This window comes from Alligator sinensis, unplaced genomic scaffold, assembly GCF_000455745.1.
Source record: "Alligator sinensis unplaced genomic scaffold, ASM45574v1 scaffold467_2, whole genome shotgun sequence".
In the NCBI taxonomy this organism is placed as follows: Eukaryota; Metazoa; Chordata; order Crocodylia; family Alligatoridae; genus Alligator; species Alligator sinensis.
In genome coordinates this window covers 1,718-22,190 of record NW_005842129.1, presented here as the reverse complement: position 1 = coordinate 22,190, position 20,473 = coordinate 1,718, and the positions used below count along the sequence as shown (strand labels likewise).

Genomic DNA, 20,473 nt, shown 5'->3' with positions numbered 1-20,473 from the left:
ACAGAAACACCAATTATGTCTAGTGTGTAGTACAAAGGAGCGGGTACCAGTTGCTTAATGATAGGGCTTGTTTTACAACTTGTTCTTGGGTCCCTTGGCACCAACTGGGGCCAAGCAGCATGATCGACACATCCCTTCTGTCTCTTTCCCAAGCTTTTCCCCTGACACTCTCAGGGCTGGACACTCCACACACGTACCCTGGTGCTCACCTTCTCCGTGCAAAAATGACATAACTACTTCATGGGTGTTAGTTGTAGCCATGTCAGTCTAAGGACATAGGCAGACAAGGTTCTTTGGGTAAATGTGATATCTTTTATTAGGCCAACTAAAAGTTGAAAAAATTGTTCTTTGCAAATTGTTCTTTCAGACACAAACACTCTTCTTCAGGAATAGGGAGAGTCTGCTGTTTTTTTTGTGCTCTCCTGGGTGGAATAGAAGCCAATATGCATAATGCAGGTCTGTGAAAATGCAAACGTGTGGCAGTGAGGACCAGAGTCCTGGGAGACAATAGGTGTGAGATGGGGAGGGTATGTTGACCTGGTGATAGAATGTAACGTAAAATGTAGAGAGGTTACCTGGGGTTATCAGATGGCAGGCAGGTTATAGCGCGCCATAAATCCAGTGTCTATATTTAGTCCATGATTTTAGTCATAGCTATTTAATTAAGTTTGGTGATACTCTTCTGTATAAAACTGGCTTGTGTGCAAGCAAATATACTAGCACCAACTTCAAGCATTTAAAAATCACAAGATAACCCCCAAATCATGAGACTGCCTGAAAGATAGGGTAAGCATAAGGAAATCTGGGACATTTGGGACACTATCCCCCTCCCCACCCAAATCAGCGGTGCTAGTGCAGGCAGTGGCAGGGGCCAGCGGCCAGGGGCAAGGGTGCAGTCCGGAAGAGAGACAGAGCTGCCTGGCATACCGTGCAGCTCTGTCTCTCTGCTAGACTGTACCCCATGCCCCTTATATTCTGGGATTCTCATTTTAATTTTCACCAACCAACTGGGATCATCAGCCTTTGGACCAGCCAGCAACCAGGGAGCCAGTGAGCAGGGTAAGCAATTTGCAGGCAGTTTGCTGGGAGGGAGCAAGAGGAGGAAGGGGAAGAGAAACCAGGCACCAGATCCTGCCCAGGGAAAGTAAGTGAACCAGAACTGCCTGTGCCTTTGGCTTGATGACTGTTTTTGTCTGGTGGGCTGAGTATATTTGGGGAGTGTGCTCTGAGAAGCTGGCAGTGTTCCTAGCTGAGTGATTGCTGATTGCTGAGTGATTGCTGCCTGTGTCTGATAGATGCCCTAACGAGGGGGTGGAGTCTGTCCGGGCTCAGCAGGGTATAAAAAGAGACTCCTTAAGCTACTAAAGAGCTAGTGATTAGGGGCTGCAAACAGGGTAAGCAGTTTGCAGGTCAGTTTGTTGTCCTTTCCCCCCCCCCTTGCCCTTTTTGAGGAGAGAGCCTTTCAGCTTGGTGTAAGGAAGCAGGAAAAGAGGGGCCAATGAGGAGTAAACAGGCCAGCTTCCAGGCAAGTTTGCTAAGGAAGGTGTGCTTGAATGAAGGGCAGTAAGAGAGAGAAGGCAGATTAAGAGACCCAGGAAAATGGCTGGAGAACATCACAATGCCAGAGCCACTGCCATTGCCTCTGCTTGCACCTGTGAGTCTTCTGTCCAGGCAGGACGGCTCACCATCGAGGCTTCTACCCAGGTCCAGGTTTGGCACTGTGGGGACTGTGGCTTGCAAGTTTCTTCCAGTGATGGCCAGGTCTGGGGGTTCCTGAGGTGTGTGCCGTGCCTCCTGGTGGGGTGTCTCGGGGAACAGGCAAGACAGCTACAGGAAGAGGTGGTGAAGCTTCAGAGCATCTTCTGCTGTGAGGAGTTCATTGATTCAATGCTGAAGGAGATCTCTGGGACTGTGAGCAAAGAACTACCAGAGGCACCACTAGAGAAGAGAAAGGACATGGACTTCCAGGAGGGTGGAAGCTGGAAGCTTCTGACCTTGCAGCAAGCAGAAATCTTAACCTTCACCTGCAGCAGTTCATCTGGAGAACAAATATGGAGTCCTAGCAACAGAGGGCAAGGAGCACGTCCCATTGGTGGAGGACCACAGGCTAGGCCTCACCAAATTCAGAAGTATCAAGACAACCACCACCAAGAAGAAGCAATGGGTGGTGGTGGTTGGAGATTTCCTTCTTCAGGGGATGGAGGGAGCCATTTGCTGCCCAGACTTGTCACCTCGGGAAGTCTGCTGCTTGCCCAGATCCCAGATACAAGCTATACCGGAGGGATTACCGAGGTTCATCTGGTTCCCTGACTGGTACCCCATTCTGTTCATCCATGTGGGCAGCAATGAAACTGCCAGGAGAGACCCTCAACAGATCAAAAGTGACTACAGGGCTCTGGGCGCCAGGGTGGGGGGGGGTCTGGGCCTCCGGTTGTATTCTCTTTGATCCTTCCCGTCAAGGGAAAGGCCACAGGCAGGAGTGGGTACATCTTGCAAATCTATACCTGGCTGCACAGGTGGTGTCACCAGCAGGGCTTTAGCTTCTTCAACCATGGGGTGTTGTTCCAAGAAGAAAGATTGCTGGGAAGAAATGGGATCCTGACAGAGAGAGGGAAGAGCATCTTTGCAGACAGGTTCATTAACCTAGTGAGGAGGACTTTAAACTAGGTCTGCTGGGGGATAGAGACCAAAGTCCTGAGGTGAGTGGGAAAGCAGGTGACCTGGAGGAAGAGCAAGCAGAAAGGAGCAACAGGGGAAGTGTTTTCATTTTTCTTGAGAAATCAAGGCAATCGACTAGTTAGCTTAGGTATCTGTACACGAATGCATGGACCCTGCAAAACAAACAGAAAGAATTGTAAGTCCTTGCACAGTCATGGAACTATGATGTGATTGGAATAGCAGAGACATGGTGGGAGCTCACATGATTGGAGCATTGTCATGGATGGGTACTAACTGTTCAGGGAGGACAGGCAGGGGAGAAGAGGAGGAGGAACTGCACTTTATGTAAAAGCTGTATGATTGCTCAGAGCTCCAGTATGAAAATGGAGATAGGCCTGTTTAAAATTTCTGGGTTAATGTTAGAGGGGAGAGCAACAAGGGTGACATTGTTGTGGGTGTCTGCTATAGACCACCAGACCAGGAGGATGAGGTAGATGAGGCTAGTGGAAGTAGTGCTGATCATAGGCCCTGGTTCTCATAGGGCACTTCAATCACCCTGACTTCTGCTAAGAGAGCAATACAGCAGCGTGCAGACAATCTAGGAAGCTTTTGGAGAGTGTTTGGGACAACTTCCTGGTACAAGTGCTGGAATGGCCAACAAGGGGCCATGTTCTTCTTGACCTGCTGCTCACAAACAGGGAAGAATTGGTAGGGAACATAGAAGTGGATGGCAACTTGGGCACCAGCAACCATGAGGCCATTGAGTTCAGGATCCTGAAGGAAGGAAGGAAGGAGAGCAGCAGAGTAAAGACCCTGGACTTCATAAAAGCAGACTTTGACTTGCTGAGGGACTTATGGGCAGGATCCCCTGGGAAGCCAAACTGAGGGGGAGAGGAGTCCAGGAGAGCAGGCTGTATTTTAAAGAAGCCTTACTGAGTGCGCAGGAGTAAACCATCCTGATGTGCGGGAAGACTAGGAAGTGTGGCAGAAGACCAACTTGGCTTAACTGGGAGCTCTTTAGTAAACAGTCACAAAAATCAAGCTTATCAGAAGTGGAAACTTGCACAAACAACTAAGGAGTAAGAGTATTGCTTGGGCATAAAGAGATGAAGTCAGGAAAGCCAAAGCACAATTGGAGTTGCAGCTAGCAAGGATTAAAAGAAGGGTTTCAACAAGTATGTCAATGGCAAAAGGGGGATTGGAGAAAGGCAACCTAATAGGGGAGGCAACCTAGTGGCAGAGGATGCAGAAAAAGCTGATGTGCTCAATTGCCTTTTTCACCTCAGTCTTCACAGGCAAGGTCAGCTCCAAGACTACTGCACCTAGCAGTATAGTTTGGGGAGGCGGTGAGCAGCCAACAGTGGTGAAAGAACAGGTTAGGGACTATTTAGAAAAGCTGAATGTGTACAAGTCCATGGGGCTGGGTGTAATGCACCTGAGGACGCTGAGGGAGTTGGTGATGTAATTGCAGAGCTACTGGCCCTCATCTTTGAAAACTCATGGCAATCAGGAGTGGTCCCAGATGATTGAAAAAGGGCAAATATAGTGTCTCTCTTTAAGAAAGGGAAGAAGGAGGATCCAGACAACTTCAGACTGGTCAGCCTCACCTCAGTCCCTGGAAAAATCATGGAGCAGGTCCTCAAGGAATCCATTTCTAAATACTTGGAGGAGGAGAAGAAGGTGATTAGGTACAGTTGGCTTAAATTTACCAAGGGCAAGTCATGCCTGACCAACCTGACTGCCTTCTATGATGAGCTCTGTGGATGTGGGAAGGGCAGTGGATTTGATATACCTTCACTTTAACGAGGCTTTTGATATGGTCTCCCACAACTTTCTTGCAAGCAAGCTAAGGAAGTGTGGATTGGGTGAATGGGCTGTAAGGTGGATAGAAAACTGGCTGGATCATCAGGCTCAAAGGGTAATCAGTCAATGGCTCAATATCTAGTTGGCAGCTGTTCTGAAGTGGAGTGTCCCAGGGGTCGGTCCTGGGACCAGTTTTGTTCAATATCTTCATCAATGACATGGATGATGGGTTGGAGTGCACCCTCAACAAGTTTGCAGATGAAACCAAGCTGGTAGAGTAGTAAATATGGTGGAGGGTAGGGCTAGGATTCAGAAAGACCTAGACAAATTGGAAGACTGGACCAAAAGAAATCTCGAGGTTCAAGAAGGACAAGTGCGAAGTCCTGTACTTACGACAGAACAATTACACCAGTATAGTCTGGGGGCCAACTGGCTAAGCAGTGGCTCTGCAGAAATGGACCTGGGGTTACAGTGAACAAAAAGCTGAACATGAGCCAACAGTATGTCCTTGTTGTGAAGAAAGCTAATGGCATGCTGGGCTGCATTAGTTGGAGCATTGCCAGCAGATCAAGGGAAGTGATTGTTTGCCTCTATTTAGCACTGGTGAGGACACACCTGGGGCGTGTCTACATATGATGCTACATAGCTGTAGCAAGACACTACGGCAACATGGCATTGGTGGGCAGAAACCATGACACCACAGCTACATAGCCGTAACGACATACTCATTTGGTATAGAGTGTAATTTCAGTAATGTGAGGCTAAAAATAACCATGTGCTGTGTGGATGGTGCTGTTACTGCACTGTCATTTAGTATTACCAAAAAGAAGTGCTAAATGACAGTGCTGTAACAAGGGTGCCATAGGGGCATGTGCAAACATGCCCCTGGAGTTCTAGAAAAGGCACTAGAAAATGTCCAGTTTGGTGTCCCCCACTACAGAAAGGATCTAGACAAATTGCAACGTTCAGCAGAGGGTAACAAAAATGGTGAGGGAAATGGGACACATGACTTACAAGGAGAGGCTGAGGGAACTGGGCATATTTGGTATGGAGAAAAGAAGGCTGAAAGTAGTCGCAGATGACAGAACAAGAAGCAATGGTCTGAAGTTGCAGCAAGGGAAGGTTAGTTTAGATATTATGAAAAACTTTCTCATGAGGAAGGTTGTAAAGCACTAGAACAGGTTACCCAGAGAGGTTGTGGAATCTCTATCCTTGGAGGTTTTTAAGACCCAGGTAGACAAAGCCTTGCCTGGGACGATTATAGGTGGATATGGTCCTGTTCTGAGCAGGGGGTTGGACTAGATGACCTCCTGATGTCCTTTACAATCCTTATTTTGTATGACTCTCATTTAGCCAAACAGCTTATGCCTCTTTCTGGAGTTCTGGGAGCTCATTCATAGGCAGTCTCACATACTCTTTGTCAGCTGCCTCTTCAGCTCACCAAGTTGTCCTACAAAGCAAGTACCAACAGTTAGCCAAGGTTGTCTTGCTTCACCAGAAAGAGACTGTTTTCCAGTAGCTCCAGGTGGCCTGGCTGTTGAGTCCCCTGAGATTCAACACCCGACAGACAGGTTTATTTTGATGCTTGGGAAGTGTAAGCCCAGGCAATACCCCCAGGACCCATAACCACCCTTGTAGACAGCAGTCAGTGCCAGATCGTCAGTGGCTGTGAATCAACAGGGCTCCACTGAAGTGGATGATCATCACTGAAATCAAGGGAGTTACTCTGATTTACGCTGCCTGGGACTCTGCCCAGCCCGTTCTAATGGAGTGAGTACTGTACACCAACTAGGAACCCAGCACAGACTCCAAATGGAGCCTGTGGACTTCAGTGGCTCTGTGGCTAATATGCACCACACTAGAAACTGGCCTCTCACTGATGGAGTCACTGCCAATTTACCCCAGCTGGGGATCTGGTTCCACTGACTGCAGCAGACTTACGTTAATTGACACCAGGTGGAAATCTGGCCCAGAGATGTTCCCCTTTCTCCCTCTTTCTCTCCTCTCTCTTTCACTGTCCCACCATTTCCTGCCAAAACCTCCCCATCAGTGTAAACAAAGCATCCTAAAGGCTACGGAAAAAAATTATATGGATTTAAACTAAGGTGTGAATCTCAGCTAAAGGAGCATGCCAATATAAACCCTGCTCGCTGCACAGGCTCCCTCATCCCAGAGTAAGGGACCTTTTTGGCTCCTTGGGAAGTGCTTCTAGCTAAACAAGAAAAGACACTCATTCTCCTACACTCCATTCTCCCAGAGCAGTTGCTGATCTTGTCATCCCAAAAGACTATTCAGGCCTGGCAATTTCCCCAAGGTCACCCATATTTGACTTGGGATCTATATTAACCTTCAGTGCAGCGGATTCTCCTTAGCCCTCCCTCCTCAGCTGACCTGATATATTTAGCTGACGAAGAGGGGGGGGAATGAAACAAAGAGAAAATACTCTTTTTTGTGTGTTTTGGAAATGTAAATTACCCTGGAAGCAATTCAGAGAACAAAGGCTACAGGTTTTTGTGCCCTTCGCGTGACTTTGAAGTTCAGAAGAAGGCTGTTAATATTTGGGAAGGGCAAAGGGAGCGGGGAGCAGTGTTTAGAGGGCAAGATGCGAAGAAATGTCTCAGGAGGGGGGCGGGTGATGTGACTTCCAGAAGATTGCTCAGAAGTGAGCTGATTGTGACTGCTGATATGTGCTGCAATAGATGGGCTAATCCCTGTATTTTGGCTGGACATAAAATGACAGAAATTTTACACCAGGTCTCCATTAAAATCCCCCTAGGCCTGATTCTGCTCAGCCACTAATCTGAGGATCGTCCCAACACCACTGTACTCCAGTCTTATACTGGCATGGCTCCATCCAGCCCTGGGAGTCAGCAGAGTTGTTCAGTTGCGAGAGAAAGAGAAATGAGGCCTGGAGGGATATTCGGGATTGGGAATCCACCCCAGGCAAGGCAAAGGGAAGAAATTTGATCAAATAAGCAGGGTGCAACTCACAGAGCAAGCAAAAGCAGAGCAATAGGCAACAAATTAAGTGTCCTGCAGTGCCTGGCTGGAAGCCAGCGGAGGTGCTGAGGCCCTTGCAGGGGAGATTGTCAGCAAGGTGTTAATGATACTAACAATGATCACTCTTTAAACATGCTGGAAGAATCAAGTAACCTGACTGTGTATTAAGATCCTTATGTCACAAGTTAGATTGTACCATTTAGGACAAGCTCCTCCACTACGCTTGGGTATGCCGTTGTAGGTGCATGGCAATGCTTCAAGGGCCTGGTAGCACCTGTCTCTCTCATATACTAACTCTACAGCCTGCTTTAGAGTAAGATGAAGGCTCCTCCGTAAAACACAAACCAGCTATACCCTCCTTCCCCGCCCCCCCCCACCAGACCATGTACCAACTAAGGGCTGCTGGAGCAAAAATATTGTGATGGCCACAGCCCTCCCACTCTCTCATACCAGATACATGCTCCCCCCACTCCCTCCACACCCACTCCAATGCAAAGGTTTCCAACCACCAGGCCACAGCCTGGTACCAGGCCACAAAAGGTTGGCTGCTGGGTCGCGGCATGAGCCCACTGCTCGGACCCCCATCTGTCTGCCCAGGTGAGCGGTTTCCACTGCTGGCAGTCATGTGCAGAGTTATAACTGGACAGTGGGGCAGCCCTGGGAGGGAGGCAGCTGGCTCCGTGTGCCCTGGTCCACAGTATAAAAAAGATTGGGAACCATTGTTCCAGTGCATACAGAGGGAAGATAAATGAAGTAGGAGGGCTCAGGGTGTGTGAGGACTTCTCCATGCCAGAGAAATTTCCCAGTTACAGGGATCTGGCTTCTATCAGGCCACTTCATGCTGCAAGAATCTCCCCTATCCATTTATTAGGGACATCTAGGCATATAGCAAAACTACCACCAGAAATGTTGATTTCCAGAACCTAATTTGCTCTTACTTCTCCCTTGTTATTTTTATTCCACATCTTTTTCTTCTGCCCAGTGTGACCCTTTGTCCATTGCCCTTTTTCAGGAAGGTGCCCCAGAGGGCACGTGCAATAAACATCTGGTAGCACCAGTGGTGCAGGGCTGTGCTTAGCAGCAAGCCTGGAGAGGAAAGGAGGGGGTTACAACTATTGCACCACTGGGTAGTGCTGACTCCTAGCAGGAGCCTAGCTGTAAAATCACAGCCTACTATCACAAACAATCAGCAGCACTAGATAAGCCGGCTCCGTTACAGTTAATGGAACTGGGACCCTGCTGCTCAGGCAGGTGTAACTTAAAGATACTGAGATGCAGTTACTCTTTCTCCCTTAAGCCGTTCTGGTAATGGATGACCTGAGAAAAGATGGGGGTGATGAATGAGCCCACTGGAGCGGCGCTGAAGCTCGCTGCAATAACACAGCTCAGGTATGGAGTGATTCCAGTGGGCTCAGGGGAGCTGCGGCAGGAAACTCTGCTTAAAAGAAGAAGCAGAAAAAAAGTAAATCAAATCATCATGTTTAACCTATTTAATGAGCCGCTCTGGGAAGAAATTCCTGTAGACATCAAATGCAAACACATGGCAGAAGCCAGAGAGCTGGGGATGATATACGGTTCAGGCTGGTGAATCTTCTCCTGAAGAGGAGATCTCGTCCTGTCGCCTGATGACTGTCCCGCGTCCCAATCAAGCTGTTGGGATGTGGAACTGATAAGCCCGAGGGAGAGCACATTACATGACCTGGCTCCTTGCCCTTCCTTCCCAGCGCTCTCCCCGGCCCCACCACCCACATTGCAGCTTGGCTAGGATTACCTGAGGCGTCGGGCCTAAAGTTACGTTAATGGATGTGAATTCAGTGACACCTGTCCCTTTGCCATGAGCTGCCTCCTTTCCTTACTGCCAGCACTGGCCACGGTTGCTACGGCGACCCACCTCCATTGGGAGTGGGAGCATAATTTAGATAGATTTTTGTAGGTTATGCAGGGAAAGCTGAGAGGGAGCTGCAGGGAACCTGTGAGTTGCGGGGGGGGGGATGGAGCACAGGGCTGTGGAGGATCTTGTGGGGAAAGGCAAGGCCTTATGGATCCCAATTATCACGATGTAAATCAGGAGTAACTCCATTGATGCCAGTGGGGTTTTTCTAGCCCACACACAGTTAGAATTGGGGCCGTCTCTATAGAGGCTTTGTGGAGAATAAGAGCTTTTGGGGGGCGGGGGAGGGGTTTCTTTCTCATCCCCCTTAGCTTGCCAGGTCTCAGAAACCTGTCCTGTCATGTGCTATGGGCCACAATTCATCTCCAGGTTCTGCGCACCTGCCCTACACCCAAGAGCCTTACATCTGAACTGGCTCACACCTCTAGACTCTGCATGTTGGCCATAGCTTATTAATGGCCTGTTTCCACATGTGAGACACTTACTAATACAAGGCCAAGCATCTAATTAGTTTATGGAGCCATTGATCCATTGATGGCTGTTGTTTGAGTGTTCACTAACAAGTCTAGCAGCCCCCAAGGGAGACAGCTTCAGCCCATGATTCATGAAGGAAGAAACTTGGTACATACCCAAGGATGCTGTAATCCACCCAGTGCTACAGGGGGACGCACTGCTTTTTAATCACCATCTTCAACAAAAGTATCATCTGGGCACACAGCGTTGAAAGTTCAGGCAGATACCCTGATAGGATAATCATGACACTCAAAAGAAAAGCTGTGTGATGTTCCCTTGCCAATGGATTTATTCCCTGGTCTTTCTTGAAACTGACTCCACTGCTCTGCAGAAGAGCCTGGTTCAAGTCTTATTCCAAAGTAAACACAGGTGCAGAAGGAACAACATAAAGAGAAAACTCCAAAATGGCTTCTTTGCTGCCATCATCTTAAAGAAAGCACACCATGTCACTCCATGGTCTCTGGGAAGGGATCTCTCCATATAAATCTATCCTGTTCCCCAGCAGGCCTTGCTGGAATGCTAACTAGACTTTTCTGCCCTGCAGACTTCAGCTCCCAGCCTGCCTTGCTCTCTTGTCCTGTTAAGAAAGAGATGGACTGGAGCTGCTGGAAAAGCTACCTCTACTCCTCAACAATGAGAGGACAGGAAGTTGAAACTAATGTTGCTCTTGAAGCTTCACATCTGGCAGTTGCTGTGCTCCAGTATTATTCATGAACTACTCCCCTTTAACTCTTCCAATACAGAGTGGGGCATCCCTTGACTTGACTCAGTGATGAAGACTCTGTGCAGGTATTACTGCATGAGAAGACCATTTGTGTGCATGCATGTCCTAAATGACCAGGACTGAAGCTTTACCGAGGTGATTCCCTGCCTCAATTACGGTGCAACACTATCAGTTTCAGTGGCACTATTCCTGATTTCCATCAGTATAAATGAAAGCGGAATCTGGTGTCCTATTCACTACATGCATCAGAGGAAATTCTGGAGATGGACCTCTATCTCCAAAGTTTGCTTCTTGAGCTGACATTCTCCATGGAAATGCACAGATGGTATTTCAGTGCTATAAAGAAGACCTACAGCAATAAAAATTGAAAGACTAACTGGAAGGAACCTTTACAGACCTAGAGCCTCATCCCATCTGGCCCAAGACATGGAAGTCTGTCAATGTTGAGGAAAACAGAATGAGATTCTGGTGATGGATTAATTATATACATATGGACCGGTGCATTACAACAACTCGATCAGGATATAAAAAAACATATGGAACTCTACCTATGGCAGGAATCAACTTTGGTTACTTCTGGGTTGGAAAGTGCTCAGCTACTTTGTGTAATATTAGCTAAAAGAAAAAAAAAGTAGAATACACAAGAAAATCTGATGAAAGACTAAAGGATCTCCAACCATTTAGATAGCTGGTTAAGAAGTGAGTCAAGAGATATCTGATAGGTGACAAGGACACAATAGGTTTAATGACTGGCAATTAAAATTTAAATCTGGAAATAAGATGCAGTTTTAATACTAAGGCTGATTAACCATTACAGTTGTTTACCAAGGAAGGTGGTAAATTCTCCATTACTTGGAGAAACGCTCGCCCAAAGCCAGATGTCTTTTTTAGTCCAAAAGAGTTTTTATCAGCAAATTGTTGGTAGGTGCTGGAAGTTGGGAGTGAAGTCCTTGGCTTGTGTTATTCAGAAGGTCAGACTAGCTGATAAGAACAGTTCTTTCTGTGATCTGAGTCTACAATATACCAGTACATTTCCTATGAAAATAGAAATAATAATTATTGGATACTTTCTGGACAATTATACTAGAAAGGATCTGAGTCCTGGACCTGTTTATTTCAGATTCTACAGTTTCTTTCTGTACAATACTAAAAAAAAAGGTCAGTGATGATGGTGATGGTCCTCTTCCTTCAGTCTCTTGGGCATATTTTAACAAACTACTTCCTGTCCTTGCAGGGGCAGTCTTTGACAATTTCCCTGCTATACCTATGGCAAGTTAAATGGGGTTTTTTGATGTTTCATTCATTATGCATGGTAGTAGTATGTGCAGATTTTTTCCTGGAAGTTTTTAACAAATTAAACAAAGCCTTGTCTAGGGATGATCCCACCCTGAGCAGGGGATTGGATTAGATGACCTCCTGAGGTCCCTTCCAGCCCTACTTTTCTAGGACTTTAAGAGAAGGCATCCTTAAGTCAACTTATCTACTTCTCAGCTGTAGAAGGCAGTTTTCCTAGCCCACTTCGCAGGAGAACTGCTCTTCTGGCGTGGTTCAGTACCCGCCAAAGTGCAGCCCCAGGTGCAGGTGGAGGATTTTTGCCGGTAGTAGGGCCACTTATGTTTCTGGACTCTTGGATTTGGAATTAGTTTTGGCTAATTTGGCCTCGGATACAAATTATATATATATAAAAAAATCTACTTCTCAGCTGTAAGAAAACAACTTGACAAAATGAAGGGAAGCTTCACTTTAGACAGGGTCTGTGTTGTATCAAAAATAGAGCTGCTTGGAATACAGCAATTGCATTTCACGGCAACTTTGAGGTTTGAAATTTGTTTTCATTCAGCATTGGAACAAAATCAAAACTTTCCAAATGTGGGACTGTGTCAAAATGTCTTGTTTCTGATGAAGACCTGACTGTTTCAATTGGGAAAGAGTAAAGATGGGGCTTGAGATGTAAGAGATGCTGGTCTGGCAAGCTGATGTCCCTGATTCACAGCAGAGTTTTTTGTCCATGATCTCTCTGGAATAGGCAGAGTAGGGAGCTGAGCCCCAGGCTCTTACAGCCCAGATAAGTGCCCCAACTAGTAAGCAATAGAGCATTTCTTGCTCTGAAGAAAACCAAAAACCAAAAACAAATCCATGCTGCAATCCCTTTGTCTCTGTAAAACATTTCAGCTTCAGTGTCAATAATGATCCAATTAGCTCTAATAAAAGAAACATTTGACCATTTGATCACAGATGAAAATTCACTTTCCATTTGTTATGGTGAGGTGCGGGTGGAGGGAAGGCAACGAGGGACACACACAGGATGTATGGCTCTTAGCCATTTTTTAGACTTTCACTTTTGGGTCTGAAACCTTCCAATTCATGACACTGACCCAAAAAATTAAAGCCTTTTTTGAACTGATAAAGTGGAAGCATTGATGTACCTTCTGTCGATCATTTTTTTCCAGCTACATCCCTTGAGAGCCAGTACTGTATTTTATTTACTATAACACTGGTCATGACATCCCGGCAGTTGCTGTGACTGTGATGAAGATCCTCGAGGTCACGGAACTGAAATCAAGGTATCCAATAAACTAAGGGTGCAATGATGCTCCTCCTCCTCCTGGTTCCACAGTGGACAGTAACATCAGCATAGAAGCTAATTGCCCAACTAATACTCCAAAATAAGCAATTAGCTTTTACTCACAGCTATATAAAACTTCATAGAATTTAGTCCAGAAGACACCATTAGAACATGTATTTGGGCCAGTTATCTCTGCATTGAGCCCTATAACTTATTAACTACAGCATATTTCCAGATTTGAAGATAAGAAGAGATGGAAAATCCACCACTTTCCTTAGGTGTTTGTTCCAGTGGCCAATCAGCCTGACTGTTAAAATTTTGTGCCTAATTTCTAATTTGAATTTTCCTCTCTGCAGCTTCCAGCCTCTGGTTCTTGTTATGCCTTTCTCCACAGGATTAAAGAGTCCTTTATATTCAGTGCTTTCTCACTGTGAAGGCACTTGCGCATGATAATCAAATCACCTCTACATCTTTTACAAGCTAAACAGATTCAGGCTTTTAAGATTCTCAATCTAATTGGCCTCTTTCCACTCTCAAATCATTTTTGTGACTCTTTTCTGCATCATCTACCATTTTTCAAAATACTTTAAAAAATGGAAACATCCAATCTGTGTGCATTCTTCTGAGATTGACCTCAACAATGCTTAACCTTCCCCGCCCCTCCCCTCCCCCCTTTACCGGCTCCCCTGTTTCTATATCTAGGAATTGCATTAGTTCTTCCTGATACAGCATTCCATGGGCAGCTCCTTTTTGGTTTGTAGATGTCCAACCTCCTTCAGCTTCTGTTTTGAGAGTGTTTAGTTTCATGTGAGAGGTGACTGGTGACAAAAAGCAAGACAGACACTGGAAAATGTGGAAAGGAAAAAAAGAATATGTCCATTTGGGGCTGTAAATAGGACATTGGGTTTTCTGGGGTGGACGAGAATTAATTTATGTTCCCTTTTCCCTATTCCATACAAAGCTGATGTTCTACCACTGACTAGAAGCATTAAAAAGCCCTTGAGTTAGGCCCCACAAATCGTGAGATTGGCTTAAAAATCCTGCAGTGTGTGTGTGTGTGTGTGTGTGTGTGTGTGTGTGTGTGTGTGTGTGTGTGTGTGTGTGTGTGTGTGTGTGTGTGTGTAACTTTCCAAGCCTTTCTTCTGGATCTCTGAGGGCTAGAAATGGACTTAAAAAAAAGAAAAGAAAAGCAAATTGAGGGTCTGGGGGCATACATAGCACACAACCCCAGAAGTAGTGGCAGTAGTGATAACACCAGCAGATGTCATGAGATTCACAATGAGATTTCAAGATTTGGCAGGATTTTACAGTCACTTTCTAATGTCAGCCTGTATAAGTGCTTACATTTAGTTCTAAAGAATTCCAATCTTGGTGAAGTATAAAAAGGAAGCTTTTGAATTCCTAGACCAACAGACTTTGGGAATTGGTCTGTCACTTGAAAGGCAATGACATTCTTTGATTAGTCTGTGACATCTGTGATTAGTCTATCACCTGTTCTTTGATTAATCGTAGAATCATAGGGACCTGTAAGATCATCAAGTCCGGTACCCTGCCATGGGCAGGAAGTTGTTGGGCTTAGATGAGCTCAACAAGGTGCTTGTCCAGCCTCATCTTGAACACCTCCAAGGATGGTGACTGCACCACCTCTGCCAGGAGTGTGTTCCAGATTCTGGTAACCCTTACAGAGAACAAGTTATTTTTTTTATGTCCAGCCTGAATTTACCCTCTGTCAGCTTATGCCCCATTGGTCCTTGTCCTCCCTTGAGGTGCCTTCCTGAAGATTTGCTCCCCTAGGTCTTGATGCTCACCCCTGATATACTTATAGGCAGCTATCCAGTCAAATCTCAGCCTTCTCTTACTCAGACTAAACTGGCCCAGTTCCCGGAGTCTCTCCTCATACGGCCTATCTTCCGTGCCCTTAATCATAAGCATGACCCTTCTTTGTACCCTCTCAAGCTTATCCATATCCTTCTTGAAGTGTGGTGCCCAAAACTGGACACAGTATTCCAGATGTGGTCTCACCAATGCCAAATAGAGAGGAAGGAGCGCCTCCCTGGATCTACTGGCAGCACATTGGCTGATGCACACCAGAGCTCTATTTGTCCTTCTGGCAACCTCATAGCACAGCTGGCTTATATTCATCTTCTGGTCTATCATGATCCCCAGGTCTCACTCAGATGCTGTGCCAGCCAGTGGACTACCACCCATCGTGTAGTTACGGTGAAGGTTCTTCCTACCCAGATGAAGAACCCTGAACTTCTCCCTGTTAAAACTCATCTGATTCTATTCTGCCCATAAATCCGATCTGTCAAGGTCGTCCTGGATCTTTACCCTATCCTCTGATGTGCCTGCGTTTCCCCACAGCTTGGTATCATCCACGAACTTAATCATTGAGCTCTCCACCCCCTCATCCAAGTCATTAATAAATATGTTAAAGAGCACAGGTCCAAGCACCGATCCCTGGGGGACACCACTGGAGATGGCCCTCCAGGATGAGACCATCCCATCAATTACAACTCTCTGGGAGCAGCCTCTAAGCCAGTTGTACACCCACATCATTGTAGACTGGCCCATCTCAGTACCCTCCAGTTTGGTTGAGATAATCCCATGGGAAACAGAATCAAAGGATTTACTGAAGTCTAAGTAAATGACATCAACCTCGTGTCCCTTGTCCAGATGGTTAGTTACCTGGTCGTAGAAGCACTCTAGGTTTGTCAAGCATGATCTACCCTTAACAAAGCCGTGCTGGTTGCTTCTTAACACCCCATCAGTTACCTACTTAGTCTGTCACTGTAATGCTTTTCTATCAGCCAGAACACAAAAACCTCTAGCACTTTTGCTCAGGTCCCTTATCTACTTTCCTGTTCTCTGTGAACCAGCCACAGTGGGTAGCATATTAGAAAACTCCATCTTAAGCAAATCAACAGTAGGCAGTTCTATGGTCTTTCATAACAGGAAATGGTCCTGGAATATCTTCACCAAATGTTGAAAACACAACTGTGGAACCTAGTAGATGAAGATGCTACCATCAAGGCTAGGAGATTTCTGGCTATTTGTATCCCAAAGCTTTTTTTTGCTTCTTTTTTTTTTTTTGGGGGGGGGGGGGGGGGAAGGGAGGGAAGGGTAAAATTTCTCTTCTCTGAGAAATTGTTGTGCATTTTGTTTCAGATCCAGTGATTTGATCATTCATTCAGTCTTCCATTTGCAAGGGAATACTGTTCCCTTCCTGCTGCTGGACTCCCTGCAAGCTACCACACCCAATATCAATAGGTCACCTTCAGGCTTTCTCTCAGTCCTTTAACAGTCTTTCCTGACCTACAAAAGAATGTGTACTTTCTTCCAGCCTCTTCAATACTATGATTTAGATTCAATCAGGTTTTCTCAGAGAGTAAAATCGAGGAATGTGTGACCTGTGATTAGGCTCCACAACTAATTCGAAGTCCCTTAATCATCAGTAGATGATGATTCTTACAACCTGATTCTTACATCCTGCTGTACAATATGTAGCAGGACTTGTTCACTTTCTAGAGGTTCCTGCAACAAACTAATAACACCAGTTAAAAAACAAAATTACACTGTTCATAATAATGCAGTATTTACCACTTACAAGTACTAAGTCCCAGGATTCATTTAACTAAAAATGGCATTAAGGGGAAAACAATAAGCAATCGCTTAGCAAAACCTGCATAATAAATTCATGGTAGGTGAGGCCACCCCAAGGTCTTTTAGCAACCATCCTGACCCAGTCCTCCTCCCGTGGCTGAGTGACTGATGACGGAATTGCCACTGCCCTTTCTTCATTTTAGCCCACTCATGATTTGCTTTCCTAGCTTGAAGGAATCAAAGTTTGGGATGAGTTAAGCTCTCACTTCTATGAGGTGCAGTTTCTAGGCGTTCTACTACCACTGTCCTGGCCCTGGGTTGAGAGGCTCCCACTGGTGTCCCTTTTATAAGCTACTGCTCTGTCCTCAGTTGCTTTGATGCCGATAGTTATTGTTACTGTTGTTGCTTTGCTACTCCCTCATTCTGCTCTATTATGCCTCAGTTTTTCAGATAATCATGAAACAGCCTCTGCAGTGTTTTAGTTCTTTGAAGAAGATTCAGTGGCACATTAGATCCCAACTGAATCCTTACCATGTCAGGAAGACATATCAGCATGAAACCTTTTTTGCCCCTCCCTTTTCTTTCTTGCTTTGCTCATGACCCAATCACCCATAAAGAACTGGGTAGGGTGACCCATGACCTTGAGCATACTGAGCATGGTTCATTTGCCCATCCATGTTCACACATGGCTAATTGGGTTCCAGCCATCCCAAGCTCCAGAACCTTGCAGTATTTTAGCATAATGTTTCCAAACTGTCACATCACAGCCATGCAAATGATGCCCAGCCTACAAGTTAGCTCTGATTTCTCATTCACAGATGCCACCGCAGCAGGGGCTCCCTCCAGTGGTTCTCTGGCAGCTCTGGACTGCGAGTTGTCCATAGTGACTCTACTCTTAGGACTTTAGACCACAGGCCTATATGAATATAAAGTAGTTTATGTTACTGTACCTGGGCCTGTCTCCAGTCCAGTGTCCCCAGGCATTTATATGCTGCTCACGGTCCCTAGGGGCCACAAGAGCAGTGTAATTTACATCAAGTTGTTATAATTTACGCAATGATGAGATGAAATTTGCACTAGATTTACCTAAACACATTTATGAATTTGACCTTTCCTTTGTTTCTGTCACACTGTGAACCCACCACCAATGATCAGCGTCTGAGTGACACCTCCTAATTGCTGTTAAAGATGTCTTTTCCTGGCTTCATTACAGGCCCAAAAGAATAACAGTGTCCTTTTCTTGCCTTGCCTCTTTCCTTTGCTCAGGTGGATTTACAGTTAGTCGCAGGAAAGCAGTACAGTGGGTCTAGTAGTTAGAGCAAAGTATGGGTTCTTGGATTTTAATTCAGTCGCAGCCCCTTCTGCTCGTGTCTGAGCTCAGGTATCACGAGTGCTTGCCTTCCTCCTATCTTGCTCCAGCTCTGGTAGAGAGCTGCGTAAATGCAGGGCTTGGAAACCAGGTGGTACATCAAAAGCTGAATTTTCTTTGGCCAACGTATGCTTTGCAGGGCTTAACTAATAGCAAACCACTGATTTCAACAGAAAGGCATTTTAGTCTTTAGACTTTCCAGATTCCCCTCGGCGCAGGGCTGAGCGCTGTACACATGGGAGAGCCGTTCAGAAGCATCCGATCTGCGGGATCACTCGATTTATTTTTAAACAACAGTCAGGGAGAGTTGACAGCTGAAAGGCAAGGATCAGCCTGTGTCCGCGGAGATGCAACAGGGTTAAATCAACAGGGGAAAGACCCAGGCCAGGTGAAACTTGTAAACAGATTATAACCCTGCTAGGTCTGTAACTTCAGCCCCGCCAGGATTTGCAATTGTTACTACTACTTGTGTGTATACTGGCAGGGGAAAGACTGCTCCATCTAGTCTGTCAAGTTGCCTCTGACAGGATTGAGCGAGAGCAAGAACTGAGGCCTGTAATCCCAGGTCTGGTTTTCATTATCACTACTACTGCATGGTTACCATAGCAACGTGCTAGGCCGCACATAGAGTTAACTTTCATTATGGTGACGTGCGTCTGTGTGTGTGTCCAGGGAGCAGGGGCCAGAGGGGCTTGGAGATGTATGTCCAAATTTCAGGTGCATGGTGGGGTCCCCTCCCTCTTATTTTCCATTTGGATAAGTTTCCAACTTGGTGTAAAACAGTTTTAGTCACTCTGTTTATTTTGGGGGAGCCATTGTATTTTTATTACTTAAAAAGAAAATATCATTCATGTCCAACAATACTGTGATCCCAGGCCAGGAACCAGAGCTTAAGGTTTGAAAACCGGAGTTGCTGAGGGGATCCTGAGAGACACCTCCCCCCTACACTGCAGCAACATGTCTACCGAATTTAGACTGATCTGTACCTAATTCCCCCCACTCCCCTTCTGAGCAACCAGATGGGAACGGGTGACACCGAACCAGCTCGTTAGAGGCACATGGCTTCCTGTCAGTAGAAACTGACTCTGTGCAACAAAGATCAAAGACAGTAAAGCTATTAAACTATAAGCTTTTTTGGAAAATGGACCTTCCCTTGGGTATGTGTTTGTATGGTGCTTGGCTCATTGTCATTATGATCTCTGCTTGGAGTCTCTCATTGCTACCTCAGTGCAAATAATACATTTTAATAATAATAGGGTCTCATGGGAAAAGGAGTATGTGATCATGTAATTAAAGACCGTGTTATTATGCATATGCACAGAAGGGGCTGAATTAAGATTTTACATACAACCATGATTCTGGTATTTCCTGGTTCTTGAGCATTTGGCTTTGCAACCTTTCAATCATGTAGTACATTTTACATGTAATAATTAGTTAGTTTATCTCCTATTTGTGCAACACCATTCCCTACATGAAGTTCTCCAGAATTTTGTACATCTCAGTTTGAAATTAAATGGGATGATCACTTACTTTTCTTACTTTGGAAGGTTATTCTGCAAATATATCTTACCACTAGGACGCTGCAGAAGTTAAACAGAAAGCTGTAGGACAGAGAGTTTTGTGGGGAGTGATGGGATTCTGGAGTTTACAAAGATGTGGTCAAAGACAGGTCTAAACTTAGACTCAGGATGATGCCAATGAGACAGCTTCCATAATTGAGGTTGAATCAGAGGCCTGCTGAAAGCATTAACTTGAACTAAACTTGCCAAGAGTCACTAATTATTACTGTAGAGAATTTAGACTTTCAGTGGATCAAGCACAGAGGGGGAAACCTGTAACACCCGCTCGCTAGTAGGTGGCACATGCCGCTGTGAAACTGAGATGCCTTGGTTTTCAGTACACTGTCCCTATAACTTCTGAAGAACTCTGCATGCATTCAGAAGAGATACCTTGCTGGTCACTGATGCTGGCACTGCTTGCAGAAGAGACGCATACATTATGCTGTCCTGGATACTGTATTTGGGTTGCCCTTGTCATTGTTTTTCCTCTTGAAAAACGACATTGATCTGAGATTGAAAGCACGTGTGGGTTTTTTTGTGTGTGCAGAAACAGCAGCTCCCAGCTGGGCTTTGTTTCTCAGGCGCAGGTTCATGAGTCATTCCATCTGTTTGAGCGTCTTGAGAGTGGTAGTTGCACAGTGTGGAAATGGCTGCATCACTTATCCTGAGTGGTCTTGCACCGGTCCCGCGGCTGCTCCTCCAGTGGCAGCTTCAGGAGCCTTGGGCCTATTGCCTGCTGGGGGAGAGCTCCCCAGCTTTTCTTGGCTCCACTGTTCTTGAGTCCCTC

The 20,473-nt window shown here is 45.8% G+C and overlaps 1 long non-coding RNA gene across 1 annotated transcript; it reads left to right on the top strand.

Moving 5' to 3' along the window:
• The first annotated feature begins 970 nt into the window (after positions 1–970).
• On the top strand, positions 971–19,165 carry LOC112550500. The gene is made up of 3 exons (XR_003094386.1): positions 971–1,059; positions 13,040–13,153; positions 19,003–19,165. It is a non-coding gene; the product is annotated as an uncharacterized LOC112550500 (long non-coding RNA).
• The last annotated feature ends 1,308 nt before the right edge of the window (positions 19,166–20,473 follow it).